Source organism: Neolamprologus multifasciatus, chromosome 23, assembly GCF_963576455.1.
Source record: "Neolamprologus multifasciatus chromosome 23, fNeoMul1.2, whole genome shotgun sequence".
In the NCBI taxonomy this organism is placed as follows: domain Eukaryota; kingdom Metazoa; phylum Chordata; class Actinopteri; order Cichliformes; family Cichlidae; genus Neolamprologus; species Neolamprologus multifasciatus.
The window spans coordinates 34,016,152-34,023,091 of record NC_140460.1 but is presented as its reverse complement, the minus strand read 5'-3'; positions in this window follow the sequence as shown (position 1 = coordinate 34,023,091).

Sequence of the window (6,940 nt, the reverse complement as noted above, 5' to 3'; positions counted from 1 at the left end):
TAATAAAATATGAATGACACTTTGGTATTGTTTTCAGTAGCTGCCCAAGCATTTTAATAGAAAATCTGTGAAAAAAATAATAAAAAACTGATAAAGCAGATCACCGTGTAATGCAAATAGATGACAAGCTATATTTGTGTGTTTCACTGTGGAATTATGTTAAATTAGTGTGAAATGAGAATCCAGTGAGTCAGGCCTTTGCTACTAAAAAAAACAGAGACAAATGTATGAAGGGGTTTTCAGCATTCTCTTCCCTTTATAACTTTAGAAGCAACTGGTGCCCAGGACAAAATGGAGGTTAAGTATCCTCGACAGGTATGGCCTCATGAGCAATTTATTCAGGCTTGGTGGTTCAGGAGAAAACCCGATTAACCAGCAGGTTGTCCTCCAGCCTCATAATTACGGAGACACCCCATTTCCAGCAGGCAGTAGAGGAGGGAAGTCCATTTTGAATATGCACTGCATCACTCAGTAACTTATTACATTCAACTGTGTGTATTATATATGTTTAACTGGAATTGGAAATAGTATTTAGTGTATGAATAAAGATAATTTGGTAATTTGTGACAATTATCAGGGATATAAAATCTAAATTAATTAATACTGTATGTGCCAATGGCTGTTACACTTACTAACTAGTTTGAGAATTAATAAATATGTTAAAATGATGTGGCTTTGCAGTTGATGAAGCAACATCATCTAATAATTATGAGCTGAATTGTAGTATTTATATTACCATTATTGTTTCTTGCTAGCTTGATTGTTAGCCATAGACTAGATATATGTGCCTTTAACTTAATTCCAAACAGGTGAGGGCTAAAGACAAAAGTTTCTTCTGTATGAGTCATTTATTGGTATGATCACAGTGGCCAGATTGTTGGTTAATGTTAACTACCAGCAATATAACTAAAGGCACCTGCCATTCACACCCTTTACTTACAATAAAAATACCTTTGTCTTTATTTAATATGCTTATTTCACTATTTACTACAAAAGGTCAGTCAATAAAACATAAAATAAAAATAAGCACACTGAAACCTTTGAACTCTTTTTAGTATATGACATAGAAAAGTGTTACAGTGAGATTATTGGGTAAATGCCTCTTTGCGTGCAGGTCATGAAGCGGAGGGAGAGTAGAGCATGCTGGCAGCACACTGACAGATTGGATAAGCCCTTCCAGCCTGCCATCCCACAGGGGGTGCGCTTGTATATGTGTGTACGTGCATGTGTCAGTCGAGCTTCACAAAATGTTAGCATCAGTAGTTTGCTCAACACCTAGGAGAGGATGTGTCCAATTTTGTCCCTAGACACCTTTGCGTGGGGTCTAGAACTTGCTCTTGAAATAGAAAGTATCTGACAAGCGCTATTAATGGAACTGCTTTGTTTTAGGTTTGCATACTGATTTGGCACTGTTTTGGGTTTTTTTTGTTTTTTTGCCTGTTGTCATGCTGAATGCCAAAGTTGCTTGCAAACATTTACTTTGTACACTAAAGCTTTTTTTGTTTCTCCTGCCTGTTTGTCATCGTGTTCCATCTCTGTCCCAGTTCAAATAGAATTTCCAGATAATTAGAGGTGTTTGTTTTAATCAGCATGGAGTGACGCTTACAGCAGGGAAATGCTAACTGACTACTACATACTGCCACAAACTATATTCTACATTTGCAAATGTATGCATGCATAATGCACAAAGTCTAAAGTCACATCTGATTTCTTTATATTTTAATACAAAAATAAGGAGGGAAAGTGCAGCAATTTATTGAACAATTTATTGGACAGTTAATGCAAATACAGTATTGTAAGGCAAGAAGAGAGTTTGTGCAATTCTAATGCTGGGCTTACACTGTGCAATTTTTGGCCCATTTTGAGCCGATTTTTAAGTCATGCGACCATTTTGGCGACCGGCCCGATTTTGGCCTTCATCGTGCGTCGTGCATTGTGTAGTATAGAGATTGACAGACCACGTGACTTTCGCGCATTGCATGCCGGGAACTCGTGGCAAAACAATCCAAGTACCGCATCAAATGCAAGCATTTGCAGCACCGCAAAACGTTCATTCTTCGGTTCCAATAAATTCTTGCTTTTTCTTTGCCCCCCAAAAAGTTATGTACAAAACGAAGGAGAACAATGCCGGTCCGTACAAAGACAGACTTGATGAAAAGTCAAAGAAAAGATACGGGGAAAAAAATCTAACGAGTGAAAGCGTTGGACCCTTACGAGCACACAGAGGGACAAAATACGTTAGCGTGCTGCCCAACTTTCACCACGCTCATATTTATAATTATACGGTTCTTGGAGTGAGTGCATACACTCGTGAAGTTTAGTAACTTCAGGTCACTGCAACAAGCCCCGGTACAGTTTACCGACAGATGGGTACAGGACCTTGAAATGCACCGTGTAGAACGAAAGACCATCGTACGTATCATAACTTTACCAGTCTCACAAATCGTCTTCATAAATACACATTCGTTAACCGTTTATTAATAGGACCTTTGAGCTCAACAGTAATTAATTAGTAGTGGAAATAATTTCTGGTTCGCATCACAGAAATGTAGCAGTGACAATAATATTGTATGCTGTAATCGTACTGGGCAATTAGTGATACAAAAAAAAATGTTTTATCCTGTGAATAAAAGTATATGTTTTTGTCAATGTACCATGGTAATAACAGAAGCGAAACGCAATATTGTGTCAGGACAATTCTTTGCGGTTTTACCCTTGAATGACGTCACATTTTCAATCTCTATACGTGGGGTAACGAGAAGCGATTAACACCTCACGACCAGCTCCTGATCATCAATCGTTGGTCGTGAGGATTTCAAACCTGTTTGAAATCCTCACGACCGTCGTGAGGGTGTCACCGCAGTTTCTCACATTGCACACACGCAAACACAAATGTCAGCGAAAAAGACGGCGCAGCACGGCAGTGCAGCGTGTGATCTGGACACAAGCGATGGAGGCACTTGTAGAACTTTGGAAAGCTCATCTGAGCCTTTTCGATGTGGCCTCACAAAATTATCACGACCATAACAACCGTGAAAATAGTTGGATAGACATTGCTGCTCAATCACAACTGCCTGATCAATGTTTTTCATTAGCAATTTAGCAAAGTTGATGGCGGTGGTGTGCGTGTGAATTTCTGTTATAACATTTTATGGACGCACAGTATGAGCACTCAGGTCGCATCAGAGCATCAGGTCGTATAGAGACCCTGCATCGTGACCTACGAACTTCTAACCCCTGCAAGTTAATCGTACAGTTTGAGCAGGAGCTGAATCGCACGACGTTTGAGCCCGGCATTACAAACTTGAAAGTCAGTATTTGGTGTGACCAGACTCTTTGGAGGCCAATCCATGACTAACAGTTTTCCACTGTGTCGGTGGAAAACTGATGAACTATGATTTGCCAAGTTTCCAGTAAATAGCTCTTTCTGAATCACCTTAGGAGTTAGGACCCTTTTTTTATGATTCATAGGTCAGTATTAAGTGGCCTAACACAGAGACACACACACACATACAAAACCTTCCTTAAAATGTTCAGGTACAAAGACTGGAAAGAAAAAAACTTTGAAACTTCTTCAAAAAGCCTGAACTACTATTGCTCAAAACCACTTAAAATACCAAAAAATTGGTTGTCGCTCTATATATTATATAGATACACATACATATTCATAGATATACTCTGTATATACTAACCCTAAATCTATATCTGGTTCTGTTGAGTGTTGCTGTGTGATAATTACTACATGGAACAAAATGGAAAAACAAAAAAACAAAGTGCTGCAGTAACAAAAATGACTTTTTTTGTCATTTGCATGGTATTCATTCTCATTTTCTCATATAGTCTGTATACAACTATAAGAAGGGTTACCTCGTTAAAGCCTTCACAGATAAAAGCCAAAAATTCTTAAAAGACTTTGCTGACATATTGCTGCAATAACAGCTTTATTGACCGTTTTAATCGAACGTCTATAATTTGGACAGCTTCACATCTCCAACAAATTGCTCCAGTTTGTTTTTGTATCTCTACTTAATGACAGACTTGTGTTGCTGTGCGTGCCAGCCCTTTCTTTTATGTGTCTCTGCACCACCTACACACCTCTGGATTAGCTTTTCAACTGCGCCGACCCTGCTGAGATCAGGCCGGGAATTCAATGCCAGTGTTGGGAGCTTTTATACAGTATGTGTGTATTTATTTGTCCCTGAGCCTGTCTGGGTGTCTGAGTCCAATATGATCTCATATTATTTTCAGGTAGCTTTTCCAGTGTTTGCGTTCCACCTTTAGATGTGTGTGTGCAGGTCATACGACTCGTGTACAGGAAAAAAGTGAGAGCGACTTGGTTGCTGTAATGATTAATGGGAGAAACTTTCAGTGCTCATTCCATTCGGATAATGGTAGTAAGTCAAAAAAAAAAAAGCAATCTTACTTGTCGCTCTTTTCAGCACAATTGATCCAAAGGGGGGTAAAAAAAAAGAAGAGAAATGTAGAAAGCCCTCTCCATTTTTTTTCGTATTCTATTAAAGCACAAACATTTTCTAAAGGCAGCTCTCACTCTCACATCCACATGAGCTCATGGGTGCTAGAGAGAATAAACCAACCCAGTACTGAAACTAAGTTGCAGCAGCAACTTTTATATTCCAGCCTGATTGATCTGGGCATTCAACATCTGGCATTTCCACATTTTTCCCTTTCTAATTAGCTGCTGATGCTGACATAATTAGTTACCACAGATGGACTGAGGATGTCTGCATGACACTATCTCAGTTACACAGCCTCGCAGCACATTTACAACTTTTCATTGTGACTCTGTTTGAATATGTTTAAATCTGCAGAGCCTTTGTGTGGTCTGGATCATGTCACTGCATAATGAGCAAGAGCCGCATTGGTTCACTTCAATGCATTCATTGTGGCATGAATAACAATTGGGTAAGTAAGTAAGTATATCTGTGCATTTGTACAAGTAGGTTTTCATTGCAGACAATTGGATGCTTTTTTGCAATGTTGTAGTGCAGTAGAATTTCCAATAAGGTTGAGATACTATTTGGAATGTACATTAAAACAGGAATGCTACAACTGAGGGTGTCAAACATATGGCCTGTGGGCAAGAATCAGTTTCCCGAAAGGTCCAATCTGCTGGCTGGATTGCTTAAGTCCAGTGAGCTGTGCTGACAGGTTTTTTTGATTTACTACACCAGCATTTTTCATAAAGTAGAAAAACTGATACATTTTATTTCACTTTTTTTTTTCTTAAGACATGTCAGTGATTCAGTTTGCAAGTTAAACTTCATTACACTAAAAGAAATGGGAGCTGTTGAAACCCACTTAGGCTGCTTGTGGCCCAAGATGTAAATTGATGGTAAAAAGAAAAGATCATTCATATCCGGACTGACATACTACATTAAAAACTAAGCTTGTAGAGCTACCTTTATCATCGGTAACTGGAAGTAACTTGCAGTAATAGTTTTCTGTACAACTTTAATCAGTCTCTCACATCGCTGTTGAGGAATTTTGAGCAACTCTTCTTTACAACATTTCTTCAGTTCACTGAGGTTTTCAGCCATTTGTTCATACACTGCTATCTTACGATAATACCACAGCATCACAGCCAAGTATCTCCACTTTGGTCTCATCTGTCCAAACATCTTGTGATTTGCTCAGACGCAACTTTTAGTACTAACATACTAACTTTTCGCAAAGTTAGTATGGACATCAACTATTGGGAAGACTGGTAACTCTCTTGAATCTTTTCCACTTGTGAATCTTTTTCACTGTAGAATGATGGACTTCAGATTTTTTGGAAATGGCCTTAAGACCCTTCTGAGATTGATGGACAGCAACAATTGTTTCTCTCACACCATGTCTGATGTCTTTCCTCCTGGGCATTGTGTTAACACATACCTGAATGCTCCAGACCAACAAACTGACAAAACCTGCATTTTTTTTTAGAGATCTTCACACTTCCTTGTGAATTAATCAATCAACTGATCAGTTAATCAAGTGAACAGAACCTGGCTGCTGTCTATAGAAGCAGTAATTCTGTTCTTAGTATTTCACACACTATTCTGCATTTCGGCTTAGTTTTTGTTCATTAAATAAAGAAATGTGAAATATGTTGTGCCATTCACGTGAGGCTATATTTACCTAATTTTAAAATCTGCTAAAAACCAGATGACTTCTGTTATGTCCTGATAAATAAAACCTTAGAACTGACAGGGGGTGTAGTTTCTTTTCACTATCACTTTAAAGTGGCTTTGGCATTCCAAATTTAAATCATTAATTCAAATGAATACTGTACTGTTGACTTTCTAAATGTTAAAACTAAGAATACAAATGCAAAGGAATAAAGTGCATTGCCTTTTCTTTCAACACCACTCTACTATCTTGGGAGCTGCTGTAATTCTGAAAGCAAAATTTGTTCCTCTTCTTGCTTGATATAGGATTTTTATTACAATACAGCTTTCACTTGCTTTACAAAGCAAAACATGCTTTACAAAAAACACTGCTGTTTCATGAAAATGTTTTTTAAACTTTGGGTGGGAGGTTTTTGCTTCTGCTTTAGGCTTCCATGTATCCACATGGGGTAGGGAGATGTGGGTAGGGAGATGTGCTCAGACAGCTGGCATATATAAATCACTGCAGCCTTTTCTTTCAGTGGTCCTGACTGAATGTAAGATAAGCTGTCACCTATAATTTTATTGTATTATGCCAAAAAATGTATCATTGTTTGATACCACCCCAGAGAGATTTGCATTGTTGAAGCAAAATTGGATGAAAACAAAACACCTCCTTTACTCCTATTATTATAATAATTGTATTCTTCTGGAGACTAATCAAGCATGAACAACTTTGGGTCAAGTGGGATTTTTTTTAGCCTAACGTTGTCATATCATATGGAGTTCTTCCCAAAATGTCTTAGTCTTTCAAACACAGTAAAAAAGGGTTT